The sequence below is a fragment of the Macaca mulatta genome, chromosome 10 (assembly GCF_049350105.2).
Source record: "Macaca mulatta isolate MMU2019108-1 chromosome 10, T2T-MMU8v2.0, whole genome shotgun sequence".
Lineage (NCBI taxonomy): Eukaryota > Metazoa > Chordata > Mammalia > Primates > Cercopithecidae > Macaca > Macaca mulatta.
In genome coordinates, this window is record NC_133415.1 from 74,765,065 (window position 1) to 74,791,118 (window position 26,054).

Sequence of the window (26,054 nt, forward strand, 5' to 3'; positions counted from 1 at the left end):
CTCTTACTAAGTTACATCAAGCATTCAACCCAAATAAACATATTACAAACATATTTTTCCTCTCAGCTTTATCTTTTTTTTTTTTAATCAGGAATGTCCCTTTAATTAAAATTTAATTCACATCTTAAGAAAATAATAATTATTGTTTAACAACTTGTTGGTTTCCTTAACCATTCTTTGTTAATGGTCATTCTTTTTTTTTTTTTTTTTTTTAATACTTTAAGTTCTAGGGTACATGTGCATAACGTGCAGGTTTGTTACATATGTATACTTGTGCCATGTTGCTGTGCTGCACCCATCAACTCGTCAGCACCCAGAAACTCGTCATTTACATCAGGTATAACTCCCAATGCAATCCCTCCCCCCTCCCCGCTCCCCATGATAGGCCCCAGTGTGTGATGTTCCCCTTCCCGAGTCCAAGTGATCTCATTGTTCAGTTCCCACCTATGAGTGAGAACATGCGGTGTTTGGTTTTCTGCTCTTGCGATAGTTTGCTGAGAATGATAGTTTCCAGCTGCATCTATGTCCCTACAAAGGACACAAACTCATCCTTTTTTTTTATGGCTGCATATCAGCTTTATCTTTTAAACTATCAGAGAGTGAACAGGACAAAATAGGATTTTAGCAGCAAGTTCTGCATGACTAGATTGGATGCTTCCAGATAGTTCTAAGGGACTATTTTTCTCCTGTTCTTATTTACTTTTGTCTCTTACAGAACTCACAAAGCACACATAAAAATTTGCCCACTTTTACCACTCAGTTTTCATCAAAGAAATAACTCTTTGATTGACATAAACATATGATCTATAAACCATAAACCTGATATTTAGTCCTTTGCACTGCATCAAATGTTGAAAATGACCTGCGAAATTTACCCAGCTGTAGCTACCATAATTCAACTAAATAAGTGAAGTTTCCATACTTCTGTTGAAGAATTCCTAAAATTTGGTTTCAATTTAGAAGATATTGGCTTAGACACATGAGCCAGGTATATAACATGATGAGACTCTAAATGGTTTTCTTGCTTATTCCTGCCCACCGTTTTCAACAATAGACAATTTAGAGACAAATAAATAATCCCTAAAGGTAGATCAAAGCTTTAATCTTTAATTAAACCCATGTTCCCTTTTGATGATCATAAAGATTTTACATTGTTCTAGGGTAATGATGTCTTGTATTACAAGAAACACGGGCAATTCCTCCCAAATTGCAAAACTTATTAAGGTATGTGTTATATGCAATAAAATGTACCTATGCTAGCTAGCAGCACAATCAAGATCTTAGAGCCTTGTCCATCAACCCAAAAGTTTCTTTGGACTCTTTTGTCATCACCCCCCTTCAATACACACATGCCAGATATAAGCAACCACTGATCTGCTTTCTATCACTATGGATTAGATCTGCCTATTCTAGAACATTCTATAAATTAAATGACACAGCATTTATTCTTTTGTGAGGTGCCTCTTTCGCCCAGCAGAATGTTTTTTAGGTTCATCCAAGTTGCTGTTTGTATCAACAACCTGTTGCTTTTTTATTGCTAAGCAGTACTCCACCGCATGCATACATCATAACTTTTTTATCCATCACCTGTTGGTGGAAAATTGGTTGTTTCTAGTTTTTGCTATTATGACTAAAGCTGCCATGAACATACATTTACAAGTCTTTGTGTGGATGTAAGTTTTCATTCTCTTGGGAAACAAAACCTGGAAGTAAAATTGCTGGAGTCATATGGTAAGTATATGTTTAACTATATAAGAATCTGCCAAGATTTTTTTATGTAAATGTACTAAAATTTTTATGATTGCTTTCCAAATATAAAACTTTAATACTGAAATTTTCAGACTCTACACACAAGTTTCCTCTCTCTGCCCTATAAAATGCTAATATGTTCTTCCCCATCTCCACAGAAATTCAGTGCACTATCCCACAACGAGGCTAAGGAGCACTGCTATATACATCATTTTTTATATAACACCTGAACTAATTAGATGGGGGGGGACTCCCTTAACAAAGCCCCATGTGGATACCAAAGACTAGCGAATATGGCAAGAAGGTGGCAGCTCTCTCCAAGAGGGTTTATATGCAGCATAATCTCCTGTATAAGGTGTTATGGCTGAATTTTCTTAAGTTACCTCCCTACACAAGACCCCAAAGACCCAGTTCTCCTATAAGAGTCTCATAAGACCTGACCCCACAAGATAATAGCTGGAGGTTTCCCCTGGGCCACCTCATCCATGGAGGCTTCATTCAAAGTAGGATATGGGAAGAAAAGGGAACTATCACCCAGACTTCTGAAAATGGAAACTATCACCCAGAGTTCTCCTAGGATCTCTCCCAGTGTTCTGGATGACAAAGCAACACAGGAAAATAAAAGACAACCAGCACTGTAAGAAATGTTCTGATTAAACTACGTCTCCAAATTTGGGAATAAAGAACTACCACCCATAAATAAATACACTTGTAATTCCTTTCCAGATTATTATTTTCTGATACATGATATAAGCAAAGTCTGTTATTAATATAAAATATAACAGGCCACAGGACTTGGCAGTCAAACAATCCTTGTCTCCTAAAGTCATCACCTAAAAAGGTCTATTTCTTCACCTCTTGAATCTCTGGGCTGGCCTGTAACTTGCCTTGGCCAATAGAATTGTGGCAGAAATTATGGCATGGTTTTCCTCTCGTACTCTGGGTACTTTGCTGCTGTCATGTGAACAAGCCCAAACTACTCTGCAGGAAGGCAAGAGACACACGGAGAAGAAATAAGCCATGCCAGCTAAGACCACCCTACACCACCCAGCCCTCGGCATACTTGGCTGTTGGCCAGAGACCCATAAGAGAGCCCAATGGAGACCAAAAGAACTTCCCAATCAAGGCCAGCCTAAATTGCTGACCCACTGAATTGGGAGCTAAATGAGGGGCTACTGTTTTAAGCCACTAAATTTTGAGGGTAGTTTGTTATCTTGTGAAAGCTAACTGAGACACTGGTCAGTCAGGGAAATCCTTTCTTTCCCATTATCAGTCTACAGATTCCCCTCCTAAAACTTTTTCTTAACTTCATGGCCCTGAACTTTGACCCACTTTTCTGGTTCTTAGTTCCTCCTTTATCTATGTTCTCCTTTATCCCTATACTGCTTATTATGGACAAAATTATAGCCCCCACTGCCCTCAAATTTCATATGTTGAAGTCTTAGCCCCCAAGTACCTCAGAACATGATTGTATTTGTATTTGGCTGTATCTTTAAAGAGGTTATTAAGTTAGAATGAGGTTGTTTGGGTGGGCCCAAATCCAGTGTGATTGGTGTTTTTATAAGAAGAGGAAATTTGGACACAAAAAGAGGCATCAGGAATGTGAGTGCACACTGCAAACACCACATGAGGACAAAGAGAGAAAGCAGCCATCTGCAAGCCAAGGAGAAAGGCCACAGAAGAAGCTGCACCTGACAACACCCTGATCTTGGATTTCTGGCCTCTAGAACTATGGGTTTAGGCCATCCAATCTATGGTATTTTGTTATCAGCCCTAGCTGATTTTCACTACCTGTGGGGAAAAAAAAAAAAAAAAAGTGTAATATATTTCCCAGCTTTTTTCCCTGATAATCACTCTGATAATTCCTTTTTAATCTTAAAAAAAAAATGTTAGGGGGCAGGGAGTAAGGGGAGGGAGAGCACCAGGAAGAATAGCTAATAGATGCTGGGCTTTAATACCTAGGTGATGGGATGACCTGTGCAGCAAACCACCATGAAACATGTTTACCTATGCAACAAACCTGCACACTCTGTACATGGACCTCTGAATTTAAAATCAAATTTGAAGAAAAAAAGTTTTAAACACAAATAACCCAGATTTGTTGTAAAAACTGTTTTTAGATGTATTAAAAGGTACCAAATAAAAAAAAAAAGTTCACCACATCTTGAGAAAACATAAAACAAAGAAGTAAAACTTCCACCTCCAATGCCACTTTGAGAGGGAATCCCTGTTGACAGTTTGGTATTTCTCCCTGCAGCATGCACTTGGTTACTGACCTTCCACACTGCATGATAACCTCCATGAAAGGCACTGAGCACAAGCAGGGGACATGTAGCCTTTTGCTGGCTGCACTGCATCCTAAAATCCTTCCTTTGTTTGCAGAATTTCTGAATCATTTTTAGTGGCTAAAAAATGACAACTACTCACATTTATAATAGATCCGAAAGCACACATCCAGTGAAAGGAGCTTCATTCTGTACCCATTTAATGTGATTTTACTGTTGCTAGTCCTTCCACTCCCGTAGGGCAACAAACTCTCACAGTGGATGAATCAGACAGGAGACTGTAGTCCACACTTCCTCAGGAGATCCTTAAAAAAGGCTGCTTTATGAGATGACCTTTAAGAACCACTCTATTTGTATATTAAACAAAAATAATAGCTATCATTTGTTAAATACTCACTATGTCTTAGGCACTCTCTAAGACCATGGGGTTTGTTTTATTTTGTTGTTTGCACCAGATGAGAATGTTATCCTCACAGCGATGCCAAAAGCTCCTGTCAAACTGTGAAGACCAAGGACCTTAGTGGTGAGTTCTGGCTGGCCCCTGAGTCATGCCTGTTGATATCCGCTGCCTCTTAGGAATCTGCTTCTCAGCATTCTCTCCATCTCAGCTTCAGGAGGCTACACATGGGCCCGGAAGTCAACCTCCTCTACCCACGAAGATGGCCCTGGGCCTTCTGCCCTAGCCCATTTCTTCCTACCTCCTTTAGTTTGTCTAATCCAAGAAGTTCTCCCATTATAGTTACTGAAGTCTTTCACTCAGTGCTCTGGGCTCACGAGTGTCTAATGCATGCCCACATAAACACACATATACACAAAAACACACATATGTACCTACTTCTAATTGTATTTTGATGAGGGTCAGCTGAAAAACACATGTGTCTCCTTCTTATAGTTTCCCATTGTCAAGGTATCCAGTAGTTAAAGCAGTTTTCTATCCCCACCTCCTAACCCCCAAGAACAATCTCTCAGCTTCCATTAGATGAGGACTCTAAAGACCATCTGGAAGTGCTTAAAGAGCAGTTGCTGAGGATTCACAGCTAAAAGTTCTTTCCAAAAGGAAAATCCTACATCGCCTCTTCTACTCAAAAAGGAACGGTCTAGAGGTCAAACATATTGGAAACAAATGTGACTCATCCCAGCAAAATCACCTGCCTTCTTCCTTACTCTCTCATCACAATTCTGATTTTTTCCTGATTTTGATGCTGTATCACAGCTTTCTTTTACATAAGAGAAAGTTGTTTTCAAAATTGCTTCTATAATTGAAGACAATAACTAGTACAGGCAAACATATGCATAAATCAGGACAATGTCTAGTTATCACTGCAAATGAGAAGCTCGTACATTTGCTCTTTTCCAAAAGGCTGCTGGAATATGGCCCCTTGGAATTCTAACAAGCAGCTTTAACTTAGCAGTCTGTGCATTGGTTTTGCTCTGAATACCACTGATGCAGTTCTCATCAAGATTTCCAGGCCTTCTAGAATGTAAAACTTTAAGTAAGAGAAGCCCTTGGATTGTAGCATGCCTATAATAACCCCATATGCAATCACATGATTATTCACTGGAGTTGCTGCTTTCTCCTGAGCTATAATACCATAGTTGAAAAATCACTACAGGACAAAACAATAAGAAAAGTATTACATTTTTATTTATAAAATAAAACTCTTCCTTCAAGAGGAGCCCCAAGTAGCCAAAATAATAATGGAAAAGAACAAAGCTGGAGGACTCACATGTCCTGAATTCAAAACTTACTACAAAAGACACAGTAATAAACACAAGTGTGTCACTGACATAAGTACAGGCATATAGAGCAACGCAATGGAATTGAGAATCAAGAAATAAACCCACAAATCTACAGCCAATAGACTCCTGACAAGGGTGCCAAGATGATTCAATCTTGGAAAGAATACTTTCTTCAATAAATGGTGCTGGGACAACTGGATATCTATATGCAAATGAATGAAATTAGACCCCTACCTCACATCATATTCAGGATGGTGCTATGACTTAAATATAAGAGCTAAAAATCATAAAACTGATAGAGGAAAACATAGGGTGTAAATCTTAGGGTAACTGTTCATAAACTTGGATTCTTAAATATAACAACAAAATATGAATGGATCTTACATATGACAAGAAAAGTGAGAGAAAAAAGAAAAAATAGATAAATTTGACTTCGTCAAAATTAAAAACTTTTGTGTATCAAAAGATGTTATCAAGAAAATGAAAAGACAGCCTATAGAATGGGAAAAAATATCTTCAAGTCATATATCTGAAAAGGATCAAGTGCCCAGTACATATAAAAAAACTCCTATAACTAACTCAACAACAACAAAAAAGGAGACAACCCACTTAAAAAATGGGCAAAGGGCAGAGAAGAGATATAAATGATCAACAAGCAAGTGAAAAGGTGAACAATAGCATCGGTCATTAGGGAACATAAAGCAAAACCACAAGGAGGTACCATTTCTTACCCACTAAGAAAGCTCTAATTTAAAAAAAAAAAACAAAACAAAAAGAAAAACAGAAAATAAATGTTGGTGAGGATGGGAAGAAATCAGAACACTTGCTGTTGTTAATGGGAAGGTAAAATGATTAGAATCCACAGAAATGTCACTGTGTAAAGTCAGAGCACCATTAGGTAGGAAAAGGGTCCCAAAGTGAGAATAATGTGATACCCCGAGCTTCTCAACACCAGTGCCTTGCAGACTCTTAATTCCCTTCTACTTGTACAGAAGAAAGAGCAAAAGCCCACAGAGGAGGAGAAATAAGTGAGTTCACTAGAAATTAGTTCTGAGCCTCATGAAACAGTCTTGTTTTATAATGTCAACATCTATAGGAAAGGAAGGAAAATGGGGATGAAGATTCTGAGTATCTGCAATAAGAAAAGTCCTATATATTCACCATCCCCCGTCAATACTTCCAAAACCGATGAAAAAGGTGATACTGTGCTCATTCTACAGGTGGGACAACCCAGGTCCCAGGTTTCAGAGCTCACATTCTTCCCACCACACTGTGATGTATCCAGCCAGGTGACAAATTTAAAAATCACCAAGAGCCATCATTCAGTTTTTCAATAAACTTCTACTTGCTCAGAGTAGTGGGTTAACTTCTACTTTTCTATTAGCTCAGTATGGGCTCTTTAACATATCTCCAAAGCAAAAATCTAACATCTATCCAAATTCTAGACCGCTTTATTATTACGTGGGGAGTATAAAAAATAAAAAATAAAAATAAATAAAAAAGAAAACACAACTGTTGCAACAGTTTCTTACAGCTTATTTTTCACAGGAGGATTGCTTCCTCCCAGCTACCTGAATGGTCGCTGTAAAACCACCAGTCCTCCAGCTATACGGAAAGGGTCAGGAGATCATGTCAGCACTTTTACCAGCAGCGCCTCTGCAGTCTTCCTCAAACTGCTCTCTTCCTGCTTTTGTGACACTTGATTCCCCCCACAGGCCACAAAATATGGAAAGGAATGAAGCAGCTGATCTGCAAGGTGGTTGCAGCCAAGGTCACCGGCTGGTTCCTCTCCTGGGAGGGTTTATTTTAGTCTTCAGTCCTCAGCAAGCTGCCCTTTCCCACCTGAGGACAGCAAAGACAAGATACCTGCTCTTCTTTTCATTTCAGAAAAGTATAATAGTTAAGAACTTTTCAAATGCAAGAGTTTCCAATGACTTTAAACATTTTATTGATATATCAAAAAATAATCCAGGGAGCTGAATTGGATTTATATTTTCCCCTCTCTCTTATAGAAGCAGACAAAACAAAGCAAACATTCCCAATGTAGGGGGAAAAATCCATATTTCAGTTCTGGAAAAGATTCAGAATGCCCAATTTAACATGGGAGTGTGTGGAACAGGCGAGGAGACAAGAAATCCTATCTTTGGAATAAGAAGTTCTTATTATTACCACCACAAAGGCCCTTAGGAAATGACACAGAAAGACAACCATAATATCATAATGACTTCAATAGCATACTCACAAGCAATATGTGGCAAGCTTAAAGAAACTACAAAATCTAAGGGCAATAGCTAGAATTTTAGACTATTTTTCTAGACTGGACTGTTAGATGTTTTCCAGCTCCCTCAAACCTTGAAGGTAAACTGAAGGTAGAACATTTAACAATGCTAATACAACCTTTTAAAAAGTTCAACTGAAAACCAGGACAAGCCTTAAGCATTTGTTAAGTAGAAAACGAATATTTTGTTTTCAAATGTATCCCATTACTATAATTTATGGTTAATGCTTCTCTTCTCTAACATTTTCTTCTAAAAAGTTGAAAAAAATTAATATTATGTATATTTATACAGCATATGTATATACTATGTGATATATAAGGGTAGTATACCCATATACTTACCAGCTAGATTCTACAATGAACACCTTATGCTACTAGCTTTTTTGAATATCTAGCCCGTCATTCATCAGACTATCCATCCATCAGCTCTTTTGAATCCATTTCATAGGAAATAAGTTGCAGAACTCAGCATGCTTCACCTAAACTCTCACACAGCTGGCATTTCAATCTTTTCCATTTGAAAGCCATGACTTCACAAAAGAATGGAGGGAAAAGAAAGCAACTCAGTGCTCACTATGCACCTAGTTTCAGAGCCCATGTTGAGGTAAAGACGAGATTCTGGCAAAGGAGAGGGATTTTCCTAGAAAACAGGGGGAACAGTATTTGGCAGAATGTTGAGCTTAGCAACTGTTAGGAAAGTTCTCTCTCAAAGGTCTTGGTGTTGGCCCCATGCTTTTCTTCTTTCCTTCTAATCACCTTGGGAGGAGAAACCCAGTTGGCCAGGGAGAGCAAGAGACAGAGCGAAAGAATCACCCTAGAAATGGAAAGATGGTAAGAAAAACCTGGCAGTTGGCCAAACTGAAGAATTCTGTCTTCTGGAGATGACATCCTTAGGTGGAAGAGGTAAGACAAGTCTTTTCAGTAAGACTGGTAAGGGGTTAGAAAATTCGTCCTCCTTTTTGTTTTTGCTCTTTCTCTCTCCTCTCTCTCAATTCCTCCACAAATTAAAAAATGAGAGGAGAACAGCTGGGGTTGGTGTTTGCCCACTGCTTTGGAAGGCCTCTAACAATAAAGAAGGGAAGATAATGAAAAACGGAGGGCCAGGGTTGGCCATTCAGTGCCTAAGCAGAAGACTTTACATTTTGTTAAGGGCTGCCGAGTTCAGCTTACTGGGTAAGGAAAGAAGACAGAGCCACTGTACAGAAGACTGCCCGGGAATGAAAGCTGTGTTCATACAGAGCACAGCTCAAGAGAGCAAGACACATACAGGAGTGGCAATGGAGAGGGTCCCTGAGGCAGATGATATTGCCCAAAAATAGCTGCATCACTATCTTCGCACATTGTGACTTCAACACTCCTGTCTCTGAGAGTTGAACTCATAAGTCTCCTCCCTTTGAAACTGGGCAGGTGCTATTTTGCTTTGCATGGTTTCAGGTACCCAAGGTCAACCACAGTCCAAAAATACAAAATGGAAAATTCCCGAGATAATTCATAAGCTTTAAATTGTGTACCATTCTGAGGAATATGATGCAATTTCTCCCATCCAGAAGCATCCTTTTGTCTAGCTTATCCAAGCTGTACACTCTAGCTACCCACTCATTGGCCACTAGTAGTTATCTTGATTATCAGATAGAAAAAAACATAACATATATAGACTTCGGTACTAAACACACTTTCAAGCATCTACTGTGGGTCTTGGAATGTAACCCCTACAGATAAGAGAGGACTACTGTAACGTGATGGAGGTGACCATGCATAACTTCCAAGGCCAAGTCATAAAGCAATGCCGCTTCCACCTGGTCGGACAGAATAATCACACTGAAGCCCAGGCAGGCTGTCCCCCTGCCCTCAAGCTGCCATGCTATGAGGATAAAGCTGCCCATGAAGAGAGACTGTACAGAAAGGACCACATGAGACTGGGTGAAGAGGAATAAATGCTGAGCCATACCAGCTGCCTGCTCTTCTAGCATCAGCTGCCACCTGACTGCAACTGCATGAGAGAACCCAAGCCAGAAATGCACAGCTGGGCCCTTCCATAACTCCTGACCACAGAAAAAGTGAGAAGTAAAAAGGTGACTGCTGTTGTTTGCAGCCACTATATCTTTAAGTGACTTCTTACACAACAATAAATAACCAGAATAGGTCCTAACATACATACTATATCATGGTGATATCTCATTTCATATACTGCAAAATTCGACTCTTTGAGCCTGGTATCAGTTTGACCACCAACTATACATTTCTCGTTGTATATGTAACACTCCTGCCCCATGAGTTTGCATAAAAGTATTATACCCAAACTTTTCTAGAATCCTCCCCCAAAACACACTACATACATATACAGATTTTTTCCCCATTGAAATACCCTTCCCTTTCCTCTTTAAAATTTTTCTACTTTCTACTCTCCATTCAAGGCCCACTATCTTCTAAAAGTAACCTTTGAAGGTTATCAGTGACATCTGGGCTGCCAAACCTAAACGTTTTGATCCTAATTCATGTACAACAGGGCACTAAATCCAAAAATGGAAGTAGCAATAGCACCTCAAGGACAGTTCATCTCACTCTCTCTGGACCACAGTGCTGCCTCGCTTCCTTATTGAGTAGTGTTACCAAGCTGGGAGATTCAGGAGCATTGACTAAGAGTCGTATTCAAAGAGAATAAAGCCTTTTACCAGAGTTTCTCTATAATATTCTAAAGTTGCACTGGCCAATATGGTACCACGAGTCAAATGTTGCTTTTGAGCACTGAAGTATGGCTAGTCTTGAGCTCTGTTTTAAGTACAAAATATTCAGTAGACAATAAAAGGTAAAACCTCCATAATATTTACATTGATTAAATGTTGAAATAATTATTTGGATATGCTAAGTTAAATATGTAACTAAAATTAATTTCACCTGTGATTCTGGACATTCCAGCCTCCAGTTTAGGTTGCTGTAACCTCTTTCTTTTTGCTGTTTTAATGAAGCTACAAGAAAATTCAAAATGTCCTATGTTGTTCACATAATATTTCTATTGGACAGTGCTGGCTGGTCTAGGACATCAGATGAACAATCATGAAATTTTGTGCTATACTGAATTGAAGGCACCCAAGAGGGCTGGGCACAGTAGCTCATGCCTGTCACACCGGCACTTTGGAAGGCTAAGTTGGAAGGATCACTTGAGGCCAGGAATTCCAAACCAGCCTCATCAACATAGCCAGACTCCATCTCTACAAAAAAATTTTTACAAATTAGCCAGGTATGGTGGTGCATACTTGTAGTCCCAGCTTCTTAGGAGGCTGAGGAAGGAGGATCACTTGAGCCCAGGAGTTCCAGGCTGCAATGAGCTATGTCAAGCCACTGTACTCCAGCCTAGGCAACAGAACCAGACCCTGTTAAATAAAATAAAATAAAATAAAATAAAATAAAATAAATAAAAAAATAGAAGGTGCCCAAGAAACACTATATATTTCCCTTAAAGGCTTATGAAAAGAAAATACTTTCAAAGGCAAAGGTGAACTATTAGGAAATAAAATAAAGGATGGCTAAAAGAGATGAGAATGAAGAATAATAAAGTTAACATGTGTGCTTGGAAATGTTTCTAGTAAGACTAATCTCCAATCATACAATCACATGGCATCCTCACCTCTTCTTTCAGAGCACTGAAATCATTATCCATGATTTTACTAAGGAAAGCTTTGAAATGTCAGGTTTTCTATTTCTAAAACTCTAATATATGTAGAAATTCTACTCACTGAAAGTTACCTAGGTGTCTCCCAACACTGCAATTACTTTAGGACTTAGCTCTTTGAAGCAGTAGCTCACTCCATTTTCAGAGGAGGAAAAAGAATCTATGTAGCCACTGAAAGTGCTTAACCTACACCAGGAAATGGGCTAAAGATTAAAACTGTGCCCACAGGAGTAAGGAAGGGAGGAAGATGGAACGTGGATTGGTAAAGCAGACACTCTAGTGTCCTGCCCAGATAACACTGGGTTCCTTTAATGGTCTTGTGTGCCCTTTCCCAACTTTTGTGTGCTTTGCCGCTAAGGGATGGTACCAGGATTTCTTAAGAAAAACCCTCTTCAACCACCGAAGCTGCTTCACCTGCAGATGAAGAGAGCAGAGGTGCTTGGAAGTTTATAGCCCTCTCTTAACTGCCCACAGACAGTGACTGATGCAGGAGTGGAAAAACCCAGCTCTACTGCCTTGAAGTGGAATAGACTCTAGGGAGCAATTATGTTCCAGAGCTGCCCACTGCACTCCCCCAACTCTGGCCCAGGATCAGGCTGGGGCAGGCACATAGATTAAATCATCCCCCTGCTTGGCTTCTTCCCTTTCCTTTCCCTTCCTCCACTCACTGGTTTCTCCTGGGAACCCTGCCTTGATAAACCACTTGTGCAGAAATCCTCTTCTCATTCTGCTTCTGGAGAGCTCATCTCACGACTCTTGGCATGCCTGAATGTGCTCTAAGAAAATGTGAAAGAAACAACAGGTTTTTGTGCTTGCTATTGTTGTACCATGGGTAAGAGCTTCTGTAACACCCAAGAGTTTGAAATAACTGCAGTATTTACAGGGTAATAAGAAGTATCCTTATTCCTATAGAGCATTGCAGCAACCTTAGGCCATAGATCTTAGATCAAGAAAAAATACACTAATAGCTGGCACAACATACCTATGTCTCCAAGGTGTAAGAGAAGACAGGACGATGAGTAAGGCTCTAATGTAGAGGCAAAATGAAAGAAAAGACAACATTAAGTTTGGTGAGCTGCATGCCTAACACTAACGTTATAAATTCTGCATATAATTAATATAGATATTTTTTGAGATGTAGTCTCGTCTGTCACCCAGGATGGGCTACAGTGGCACAGTCTCGGCTCACTGCAAACCTCCACCTCCTGGGTTCAGGCGATTCTCCTGTCTCAGCCTCTCAAATAGCTGGGGTTACAGGCATACGCCACCATGCCCAGCTAAATTTTTTTGTACTTTTAGTAGAGATGGGATTTCATCATGTTGGCCAGGCTGGCCTTGAACTCCTGACTTCAGGTGATCCGCACCCCTTGGCCTCCCAAAATGCTGGGTGGCATGAGCCACTACACCCAGTCTATAATGAATATTTAATAAAAACAATTTAAAAGGAAGAAAGCACCCCCAACGTTAGGTAGGTTTTTCAGAAGAAGAGAGTATCTTCCAAACTAAAATACCATAGGGGAGAAGTTATCAAGGGTTGTTTACTTTCTTTTCCTGAAACTTGAAAGCAGTTTTTGATTGGACTAAACTAAGGCATTCCTCTTCAGCAAGAGCCAATCTAAAGCTCCCAATGCAAAGGTCACTTAACGCAAGGATGGGGATAATTCATCCAAAAACAGTCATTTTGTTCTCTAAATAAATACTTTCTATTGTAGGAGTTTATTGACCAACACTTTAAAAAAAAAAAAAAAAAGCTAAACTGAATGTGACATATAAGCAAGATCCAAAATATACCTTTGCCTTTATAGGAATATGAACATATTCTGAATGCCTACTCTGCATATAAATGGGCTTAAAAAATACATTTAGAACTAACATAGAGTCAGAGCTGCTCACTGTTGGAAGTATGGGGAAGTAAAGCAGGCATTTCAAGACAAAGCCAGAAATGCTCAGGTTCCAGAGTCTAGATGTTTCCAATTTTGAGTATGGGAAGATATTATAGAAGAATCAGATTTTAGTTCAGTGTTTTAAAAAACAACTCACAATTCAAGATATGTAGCAAGTGAATGATGCTAGAGTAGAGGCCAAATGGTTTTGTTTTTAGAAGAGGATGAGGGACATATGGAAGGATTCTCTGGAAGGAAGGCAGGACTAACATAAGCAATCAACAACCAGGTGATGTCTGGGGCTCCAAGTCTAATCAGGTCCTACTGGGTGAGAACGAGAGTATACTGCCCAGGTACTGTGCTTCAGCCCAGGATCTGGAGCCATCCAAAGCCTTTGTAATTTTTTTTTTTTGTTTTTTTCTTTTTGAGACAGAGTCTTGCTCTGTTGCCCAGGCTGGAGTGCAGTGGCAGGATCTCAGCTCACTGAAAGCTCTGCCTCCCAGGTTCACGCCATTCTCCTGCCTCAGCCTCCCAAGTAGCTGGGCCTACAGGCGCCCGCCACCACGCCCAGCTAATATTTTGTATTTTTAGTAGAGACGGGGTTTCACCATGTTAGCCAGGATGGTCTCGATCTCCTGACCTCGTGATCCGCCCGCCTGACCTCCCAAAATGCTGGGATTGCAGGCGTGAGCCACAGCGCCCAGCCAAGCCTTTGTAAAATTAAATGTATAGCATTTATACTCCTTAATGTAGAGGAATTTCTTCTTTGAACTTAAAATGTTTAACAAAACTTCTGAGCTCTGTTGGGGTTCTTTTTTTTTGGACTCTTGAATCAAGTGTTTATATTCACTAAGCATGTAATTCGTCACAGGAACCATTTATAAATACAGCTGATGAAAAATGACCTATTTAAGGATAATACAACTCTTACACAGAGAAAGTGGATAGTCCAGATTAATGTGACGAAGGAGTGAAAAGCAGATGATGTGTCCACACTGATTTAAAGTCCCTAGAGAATTATTCAGTCCTTCCTAGTCCCCAACTCTTCTTTGCCTACTAAGACATGGTTTATGAGTCACCCTTGGGGAGTAGTAAAAGATAGTGCACTTGACTAAAAATAGATAGGAACATTCAATAATAAATCTACTTTCTGGATATCTCTTGTCATCATTAAACACTGATCACTTAGAGAAGTGTCGGGTTGTGCGATTCTTCCTTCCCCTCATGGAAAGGCCGGAAGAAAATCAGCCACAGTCACTGCCAAAAGATAATGAAGTATCTCACATGATATGCAACACACTGGAGGAAAAAACTCTGCCATTAAATGCCAATAGCCCAGAGGAACAGATCCTCCAGGAGGACCTATTGAGAGGAACAGTAAAGTTGCTGGTTCATGCCATTCCTATAAAATGACCTCTTGTTCCTGAAGGTAAGAAATGATACATAGTCCAAATGCTTTGCTTATAACAGCAATTAAAAAATAGAAATTTGAGCCAGGGGCAGTTCATGCTTGTTATCCCAGCACTTTGGGAGGCCGAGGCGGGCAGATCACGAGGTCAGGAGTTCGAGACCAGCCTGACCAACAGGGTGACACTCCATCTCTACTAAAAATACAAAAATTAGCCAGGCATGGTGGTATGTGCCTGTAAAGCTACTCAGGAGGTGGAGGCAGGAGAATTGCTTGAACCCAGGTGGCAGAGGTTGCAGTGAGCCGAGATTATGCCACTGCACTCCAGCCTGGGTGACAGAGTGAGAATTCCATCTGAAAAAAAGTAAATACATAAATAAACAACAATTTGATCAAGGGATTATAAAAGAACAATGTCTCATATTCACTAGAATTCTGGCTCTGGAATACAAGTATTGGCAAGTTACAGTTTATAAATGAAACAAATCAGCCATATAAAGATATTTCCAGTTCCCCTTTTCACGTTTCTTTAAAGGTTTGTAAAATGAACCAATAGGGGAGCACTGGAAGAATTTATTTACATCATCCCCTGGTAGTTCCCCCAAAATGGAGGATTTTTGCTGATAATGTGCACAGTTGTGATCTTTCACATCAGTTGGAATCTTCTTAAGCAAAATCTGCACAGGACTGAAAACAAGTCACATACATTTCTCCCCAGAAAGAATTATAGACAATGATCACTTCAAAAACATGTGATGTTTACTAAATGCAGGCAACACTATAGCAGAGAGTAAGTAGAAAATCTAGCAAAGGGTAAAGTGCCCACGGTTAGTAGTGAAATTAATAAACTTGAACCTTGAAAGTGCTGGGAGATCCTGCTTAATGCTCTGCCACATCAAGGAAGATGTCTGTGAACCAGTTTTGAGAGGCATTTCAGAAGCAGCATCAGCCAGAATGAAGGGATTCATCTTACAGACTGAAAGTTCTAGAACCCAGGAGGCAGAGGTTGCAGTGAGCCAAGATTGCACCACTGCACTTCAGCCTGGGTGACAGAGCAATAATTCTGTCTCAAAAAATAAATAAATCAATAAACAGCAATTTGATCAAGGGATACCCTACAACCAAAGACTCTCCACACAGGCTATAAAGTACTCACCGGGCGGCTCTGGACCGACTGCAGGTGATGTCCACTTCGTCAAACTCACAGCAGCAGTGTCCTCTGTGAAACAGACACAGACGAGACAAATCAATGTAAAGGACTTTCAGAGTTTTCATGGAGAAAAACAATCCTTTGCACTTCAAAATCAGAATCTATATGTAAATTTAAAAACGTCAGTAAAACAAAACAAAAAAAATGGCGTAAGTTGCAAACAAATGACACAGACACACAGTCATCATATCAGAATTATTACTGCTACACCCAGCCAACAGAGTTTATACACTGTCTCTACAATGCTGCTAATATCCTACTCAGCATCTTAATCTATTAAAATAATTAAGCAGCAATAGAACAACAAGGCTATCTAAAACCTTCTCAGAGTAAATATAATTATCTTTTCCTGATTAGCAGTATAATGTCCTTAGATGAACTGTAATTGGAAAAAACTCTTTTTATAGCAGAATTACATCTATCTGCAAAGAGAGTCTTTTTTTATGGATGTTTCTGTATTGTCTTTGTTATTAAGTTGTTTATGTTGATTCTGAATTTGACACTGGATTTCTGATTTGGCTGAAATCTAGATTTCAGGATCTTTTCAAGGTGGAGTGGGAGGGAAAGTTCCAGGTGCTGTCAGAAGTACACAAAAGTGGCCAGGTGCAGTGGCTCATGCCTATAATCCCAACACTTTGAGAGGCCGAGGCAAGCAGATCACTTGCCTTGGGAGTGGAGTTCAAGACCAGCCTCGTCAACGTGGTAAAGCCCCATATCTACAAAAAATACAAAAATTAGCCAAGAGTGGTGGTGCATGCCTGTAATCCTAGCTACTCGGGAGTGAGGCAAGAGAATCACTTGAATCCAGGAGGCAGAGGTTGCAGTGAGCAAAGATCGTGCCACTGCACTCCAGCCTGGACAACAGAGTAAAACTCTATCTCAAAATAATAATAATAATAATAAGTACACAAAAGTAAGGGGAAGCCCATTTCCATGTGGTAAGAAGGCAGAAGCAACTGATGACACCTGGGAAAACTGTGTCTGTAAAGTTTGAATTGAAATTTGTGAAGGTCAAATCTATGTATAGAGATGACTACAGCAGAGTCCTTTAATGAGGTCTCAGGTAGGTTGGTACATTCATATAATACAAGACTACACCATGCAAAACAAGAGAGGAAATCTGTACCTATATGAACAGACATGGAAACAAATTCTCAGGTAATTTTATTAATTTAAAAAATCTGAGGTAGGGTAGTAATATGGATACTATGACCCCATGTGTTAAGACAAACCTCACTAATCTATATGTAAATACACAGACATATATCGTTATACACAAATAACGCATCTGGAGGGAAAACAAGAAACATTGAGTGTGGCTACCTCTAGTTCCCTCTAGGGGACTAGTACCAAAAGGAAATTTTTAAAGGGTAGGGTCTTTGATTTTAACCTAACACTTAACTATTATGTAATATTTTACCATGAAGCAAATTATTTTTATAATTAAAATGGAATAAAAGCCAATTCACTCCAAAGTCTCTACAGAAAGCAACATCCCACTTCAAATATACAGAATTAGGGAATACACAGCATCATGTACCCTGACTTTACTAATTTAGTGACAATTTACTATGATGCAGGCTGGGATTTATAATCCACATAAAAACTCAAAAATGTATGTACTGGGATTACTCTTATTTTATAGAAAAGGGAATGAAGAAGTTGAATATTCAAGAATCACACAAAGCTGGCATTCAAACACAGGCACCCTCACCCATGTTTAGCCCCTACAGTGCCACTTCTTCCATGGCATTTACTAGATTTTCAATATTACATTTGTATTCGTAATTATGTTTTAATATGAAGATAGGACTCCCATGAAGACAGGGATTATGTGTTATTGAAAACCATTAGGTATTTCCCCAATACCTAGCATAATGCCTAGCACAGAGTAGATGCTCAATAAATCTTTGTTGAATGCTGAATAATTAGGTGGCCTACCTAGAGCTGGAATATTAAACTACACGACTCTTTTATGTCTCCTGAGGCTATGAAACAGGCCGAGTTCCCAAAAAGCTCCTAGATTAATGATCCTGCCACACCATGCTCCTCGTTTTGAGAAACCACTTGCTGCCCAAGTCATTTCATAATCAAAGACTTAGAGACTGGACACATGTTTTCCCTTCTCTTCTTTAATTCCCTAGTGACCATCTAACATAAACTGCTTCATTGTTCCATAAACCTTTCTAATTCTGGGCATATATAGGATATTGCAACATTTGGGAAAGCCAGTGTTGAAATACTTAACTACAAAGAAGTTAAGCAGTGTAAGCAATTTGTCATGAACTATTTAGCTACTGGCATATCACAGCCAAACTATTGCCACTGACTTGGAGTTGTAGTAACACGTGAATGAAGGCTCCAGCATGTCAACTTTTCCTTTCAAATACTATTATTCTGGGTCATGAAGGTATTACATGGGGCTTTGGTAAAGAAGGGACGGTGTGCATGAGTGTGTGTGTGTTAGAGACAGATAGAGGCTGTGTGTGTGTGTGTCTGGGGTGTTTATATACGTCTCCCCACATGTTTTGGTCTTTCAAAGAAGAAAGCTGTTTTCCCATAATAGGTAAACAAAATCGCAAATCCCAGAGTTGTATCAGTGTGAACGCAAACAAAAGCTGTTTCATTCAACAAAGGTATCAAGAGCATTCAATGGGGAAAGACAGTCTATTCAACACATGGTGCCAGGACAACTGAATACTCACATGCAAAGGAATGAAGATAGGCTCCTACCTCACAACATGGACAAAAATTAGCTCCAAGTGAATCACAGAAATAAAACTATAAAATTCTTAAAAGTAAATCTAACATAGGAGGAAATCTTTATGATCTTGGGTGACACCATTTTTGTGGCTAGAACAATGGTTTCTCAGGTATGACACCAAAAGCATGAAGAACAAAAGAAAAAAGAAGGTAAGTCGAACCTCTTTAAAAACTTTTGTGCTTCAAAGTACACCGCCAAAAAAGTGAAAAGAGAACGCACAGAACAGGAAATCTGATAAAGAATTTTTATCCAGGATGTAAGAACTCTTAGAACTGGACAGGAAAAAGACAAATAACCCAATTTTAAAATGGGCAAATGACCTGAATAGACATTTCCCAAAAAAGATATACAAATACATGAAAAGATGCTCAACCATTAGAGAAATATAAATCAAAGCCACAATGAGACACTGCTTCACAGCCACTAGAAAAGCTATAATCAAAAGACCTAACAAGTGTTGACAAGAATTTAGAGAAATCAGAACCTTCGTACACTGCTGGTGGAAATGTAAAATGATGCAGCTGCTTTGGAAAACAGTCTAGCAGTTGCTCAAATGGTTAAAAACGAAGTAACTGTATTACCCAGCAATTCCACTTCCAGATATGAACCCAAGAAAAAATGAAAACATATATCCATATAAAAATTACATGTAAAATTTCATATTAGCAGCATTATTCATAATAGCCCAATTGTAAACAATCCCAATGTTCATCAACTGATAAAACATATCAACAAAATGTGTAGTATGTTCACGTAATAGAATATTATCTAGCAATTCAAAAATGCAACACAGATACACATGACAATGTGAATTAACTTCAAAAAAACATTACGCTGGCTGGGCATGGTGGCTCATGCCTATAATCCCAGCACTTTGGGAAGCCAAGGTGGGCAGATCATCTAAGGTCAGGAGTTCAAGACCAGCCTAGCCAACATAGTGAAATCCCATCTCTACTAAAAATACAAAAATTAGCCGGGTGTGGTGGCGCACGCCTGCGATCCCAGCTACTCAGGAGACTGAGGCAAGAGAACCACTTGAACCTGGGAGACAAGAGTTTGTAGAGAGCCAAGATCGCACCACTGCCCTCCAGCCTGGGTGATAGAGTGAGACTTTGTCTAAAAAAAAAAAAAAAAAAAAAAAATTATGCTAAGGGAGAGAAGCCAAGCGTGAAGGCCACATACGGTATGTTCCCATGTATATGAAATGTCCAGCACAGGCAAATCCACAGAAACAGAAAGCAGACTAGTGGCTCTCTACGACTAAAGGAGCACGATGGGATTTCTTTTTGGGGTAATGAAAATTCAAAGGTTAGATTGTGTTGATAGTTGCACAATGCTTCAAATATATTAACACTAAAAACCATTGAATTGTACATTTTAAGTGAGTGCATTCTATGGTATGTAAATTATACTTCATGAAAGCAGTCTTTAAAAAAAGGGTTATACTTCAGTGAGTTTGCCAGTGAATATCAGTCAGCTTTTTCCAAAAATGAGAAAACACTTATGCACATTCTTCAAGAAAACACAGTAAGTGGTAACATTTATATATATTAAAAATTCTTATTGTGATTCTTCAGGGGATTCCTTGTGATGGAAAATACCCAATTTTATTTTATCCTGATAAAAGAAAAGCATATGTATGGAACTGCCTTCAAGCCATAAGAAAACACCAACATTTTACTGTAAACCACCACTAATCATGCCACAGTGTTTTACAAAGTCTTATTTCAAAGCAATGGGGAACTTTAGCCAAGGGTGAAGCTTTTATTTCTCAGAGGAGGAAAAAAACTACAAATATTTGAAGGTGACATTGCCATGCCTGTTTTAGTGAATCTATATAGGTACTGAACACAAAAAGACTAGCACGTAATGTCCTCCCCCAAGACATTCAATATTTAGATTTTGTTTTAAAGTGAAGAATAATTGGGCAAGGTTGAACCAAAACAGATCATTTTATTCTGACTTAATACTGAACACGGAAATTATTGTTTTGCAAGCAAACAGAATGTTAGAAAGCAGTTGTGTCAGTGAGTTTGTGCAATATAACAAAGACTTCAAACTTCTGTAGCTTAAACCAATAGCCACTTATTTTGGTGTTCACAAGTTTGCAAGAGAAGCAAGAAGGCAGGCCCCAAAGTACAAGTACTTTCCAAGCCTCCGATGGATCGCATTGGCTAACATATCATTTGGCAAAACTAGTCACGTGGTCAAGCCCACATTCAAAACACAGAGAAATAGTCCCACCTCTTGATGGGGCACTGCGCATTGCAAAGGCATGAACGTACAGTGGGAAACACCTTGTGGACATTTTTACAATCGACCACAGCATTATTTCCCAAAGTGGAACACACTCCCACTAATGGTCCATGAAGAGATATTTCACGGTTTATTACACTTTATTATTAATGGTACAGTTTCCATGTACCATCTTAAAATACAGATATTTTACAATGGTACATGGAGAGGTAATGTAGAGTGCATGGACATTATCACTTACCTTCTATTTATAGAAAATGGAATCATTCTTCTATTGAATGGGTACATAACTTCTATTGGGTACATAACTATAATTATTTACAGTTACTTATAATAGTAATGTTACCACATTACCATCATTATTTATCACAGTTGTATTTTCTTTTTAAGCAAATATATTTAAGTGGAAAAGATGAGTCATAAGTTCAGGTAAAACACAGGTTTGGCCAAATCCATAAAAGTGATTCAGCAATAACCCAAGTTTAGAATCCAGTGGGGTAGGACAATGCTTCTCAAACTTTAACATACAAATCACCAATATATCTGGTTAAAATGCACATTGTTTGACTGTAGTTCTGAGGGAGGGCCTGAGATTCAGCATGTGGGAAGCTCAGGCTCTCAGGTGATGCTGACATGACTGGTTCCAGTGCATGCTGAGTATCAAGCACAGAGGTGAAGGGCAAAGACCTGGCAGTCAGAAGAGCTGAGCACTAGCATTTACCAGCTGTGCAGTTTCAAGCAACTGTCTTCACCTTTCCGAAACCAGCTCCTGTCTGTAAAATGCAGGTGGTGTTAGGACTCATCTCAGAAGTCAGGGTCAGAGTGAGATGAGATGAGAGGAGCAAGGCACCCAAGCAACACAAAAGGGATCAATGCCTTTGTTCTGCCATAGCTAATGACTTCCATAAAAGCCCCCAAATGAATCACAGGTTAAGAAAAGAAAGCGAGGGGGCCAAAAGGACACTGTGTTAGCCCAAATCATACCATGCCTAGACATTAAAAGTAACCAAATCTTAGAAACAAGTTTTGCCAATGCAATCATATTTTATATATTCATGTAAGGTATTAATATGTTTATGTTTCCTGAGGTTCACGCTACAATATTTATTGAGCACCTACTGTGTGCTAGATGCTGTTCTCAGTTTGAGTATATGGCAGTGAAAAAAACAGACAAAACTCCTAGAACTCATGGCACTCACACCCTCCAATTCTCTCAGTCTCTGGAACTGCCCCCAAATACTAATTCTCTAGGCTGCATTCACAGAGAGGCTGTCCATGGGCCTGATCTGGCCACATGTATATTTATATGAATCCATGGTGATCTTTTAAAGTTTTAGCTGCTTATTCATATTAAAAATGAGAGATTACACATAAATATCCGGACTGCTAGCTTCTCTTAGAAATTTGGATGATTTGGCAACAGAATGCTGCAGACAACTCAGCCACAGCTGAGAGGCATCTGTCCCCTCAGAGAAAGCTTGGGTTTTCAGGTCCCCACAGCCCCCACCCTCCAGAGCCCTTCCACCCAGCCAACTCCGTCACCTATGTTCTCCTCTCACCCACCCAAGTGAGTGATCCCTAAATGAAAGCCCTCATCAGCAACATGTATAAGCATGGAAGGGAGGGGATTCCAACTTCCTATTCTGTATTTTTTCTTTGCCATCATGCAGTAAACACCAAGAAAAAGGGCTATTTTACCCATTCATTTGCCCCTCCCTGTGTCTAAAACTGCCAGTTTGAGAAAGCATGTAAACTCTGCCCAGAAAACTTACAGCTCCTCTGTCTGTCATTTACTGTGGGTAACTGGCTCTGCAACGCAAAACAGGGCTTTTTAGAGGGGTTCATTACAAGTTTTTTATAGGTGTTATTTTTCTCTAAATAATGGGAATGGCTTTGCAATCTCTAGCCTACATTCTTTTGCCTAGTTTCCTTCATGTCTTAGTTTTCTACAGCTGCATAACAAATTGCCACAAATGTAGTGACTTGAAGCAACACACATTCATTAGCTCATAGCTCTGTCGGTCAGGAGTCCAGACATAGTTGCTGGGTTTTCTGTTCAGCATCTTACAAGGCTAAAATCAAGGTGTTGGTTAGGCTTCATCCTTTCTGGAGGCTCAGAGAAATAATCTGCTTACAAGTTCACTCAGGCTGTGGGGGCCACTCTGAGCTCCTAGATGCCATCCACACTCCTTGTCACATGGCCCCCAACATCTTCAAATCCAGTCATTGAGAATCTCCCCGATGGAATCTTTCTCTCTGAATCCATTTCTCTCTTGAATCCAACCCCTTTTAGGGTCCACCGAGGACAAACTTTTATTCTTAAAGTAAACTGTGCCATGCAACATAACCTAATCACAGGAGTGACATCCCATCATAGTGACATTCCTAGGGATCGAACAGGAAGTGTAAACCAAGGGGCAGTAGTCTTGGACGGACACTTTAGAATTCTGCCTGTTACACCTAACTTAGCATGCATTTGTCATCTATGTAACTCAGGCTTGAATCTGCAGCTATGTCACAAGAAAAGTTAACTGACCAGTAGAGAGGCTAAATAAAACCAGTCAGTACATTTTTAACAATGGTCCCAAATGTTCTTGGGCTTCCATATCTAACGCAAAGAATATCTGTACTCTACCAAGTTCTACATCTATGAGAGATGTTTCTCTTCTTTACCTTAAACTAAACCTTATGAAACTAGATGTCTAGAAAAGTGACACTCTTTAAAAGAAGCAGCAAACACATACTCAGTACCTAGAAGGACCAAAAATTTGGGTTTTGTTTGTTTTGTTTTGTTTTTTTTAGAACAGAGTATCCAATTAATAACATGGGCCAAAATGTTGTAATTAAATTAGGTTATATTTTGTACATGGTGTCAACCGATTTAAACTGCTCTTTCATTCAACTGACTTGGTTATTGGGAAGTTACACAGAGGCAGCATATACATAACCACACTAATATTTAGAGTAAAAGCAGGCCAAGTGTGGTGGCTCACACCTGTAATCCCAACACTTTGGAATGCCAAAGTGGGAGGACTGCTTAACTCCAGGAGTTAGAGACCAGCCTGGTCAACACAGTGAGACTCCATCTCTACACAAAATACAGAAAATTAGCCAGAAATGGTGGCACATGCCTGTAGTCCCAGCTACTTAGGAGGCTGAGGTGGGAAGATTACTTGAACCGGGGAAGTCAAGGCTGCAGTGAGCTGAGATCATACCACTGCATTCCAGCCTAGGCAACAGAGCAAGACCCTGTCTCAAAAAAAGAGTAAAAGTTTAAATATAATTAAAATCCTGCTTAACATATCCACTAGTACATGGCTTATTAGATAAGACTTTAAAAAATGAGAATCCTTAAGAAATCTCCCTTCAAAACCATGTTTGATTAGAGAGCAAAACTGTCAGAAGCAAACAGTAATAACTACCAATCAATGAGAAATTACTATGTCCAGGTACCACTCTCAGAGTTTTATGTATACTAACTCATTATATCTCGTCAAACTCTATGAAATAGAAATGGTTATAGATGAGCAGACTGAGGCACAGAGTAGTCATCTCACTCATCCAGAGTCATATGACAGGTAAGCAAAGGAGCAGGAATTCACCCCTGACACACTGGCCCTGGGACCCGTCCTCTTAAGGCAACTGTCTGCACATCCATCTGTGCTTCCACAGTATAAAATAGCGGCTATTTCTGCATCTATGATACAGCAGAAGACAGTGGCCAAGCACACATGCATTGCACTCAGACAGATACAACTCATGTCCATGGCCAAGAGGTGAGTGTGGCCTGCAGCCCTGCAAAGGGGTACATTTCTGTAATTTGGATTAAAATACCCTGTAGACCAGCAGCTGCCTTGTTCAGCAAGTCTATGAAAATCTCTTTAAAAAAGAAAATAATACAAGTATTCCTCTACCCCCGTGTTTTACTTTGAAAGAGGAAAGAGAAAATATATAATTGATTCCTTTTTCTCTCTTTTCTTCCTTCTAAATCCTCTTCCACTATGCACCATTTTGAAATTGAGAGATTATGAAACAATGAAAACACAGCAAAACCTAACATTAGAAGCAAGTAAGAAACATGACTGGATCCCTTTCCTATTGTGGAGAAGGTGGTGGGCCCTCCTCTAGGTAATGAGAAAGAAAAAATCTATAGTTCAATAACCTGAAACCTTTTCCATTGATTCTATCCCCCCATAGCAATGGCAGTATGGCACCACACGCCGCCAGCCACAGGTAGGACAGACCCTGAGAAACCGTGCTTAGCAGTTGTATAATAGTAATAGGTCACTGGAGGTAGAGGTGGGGTGGGGAATACAATATTAAATCTTGACATTTGCATTCAAAGCAGATTTGCTTTCAATGGCTCATTTGCGTGACTAGGTTGGACAAGTCCTTGTGTTAGGACATTTACTCAGTGATGTTTCTTGGTACTTGCAAGACGCTATCCCAGGACTGTTAATGTACTCGGGCCTGTTGCCTAAGGAGGTAGGAGACTAAAACTGTACTTTAATCAGTCCTCTTCATGTTCTCCTACAGTTCAATCTCAGCCCCAGTGTCCTGTTGGTCGCATAGCTGAGATCACAGAAATGTATATTTTGTCACAGAAATCTCCTTTAATCTGATGCTTTGTGGTATCGCTTGTTTTGAGTATTGGTTTTTGGGGTTTTGTTTTGTTTTGTTTTTTTAAGATGGAGTCTCACTTTTTCTCTTAGGCTGGAGTGCAGTGGTACGATCTTGGCTCACTGTAACCTCCCCTTCCCAGGTTCAAGCGATTCTCCTGCCTCAGCCTCCCAAGTAGCTGGGACTACAGG

General features: G+C 39.6%; 1 protein-coding gene across 38 annotated transcripts in view; it reads right to left on the reverse strand.

Annotated features, from left to right (window-relative positions):
• The window catches only part of PLCB4 (phospholipase C beta 4), a 437,093-nt gene that overhangs the window by 275,627 nt on the left and 135,412 nt on the right, over nt 1-26,054 (reverse strand). For 22 of the 38 annotated variants that reach the window (XM_077951242.1, XM_077951243.1, XM_077951241.1 and 19 more), the window contains one exon: nt 16,170-16,232. The gene's annotated coding sequence lies outside the window, so the exon portion shown is untranslated. Of the gene's footprint in view, nt 1-11,306; nt 11,424-12,704; nt 12,750-16,169; nt 16,233-26,054 lie in introns of all 38 variants that reach the window. The other 16 variants (XM_077951236.1, XM_077951221.1, XM_077951208.1 and 13 more) reach the window with 2 other exon arrangements.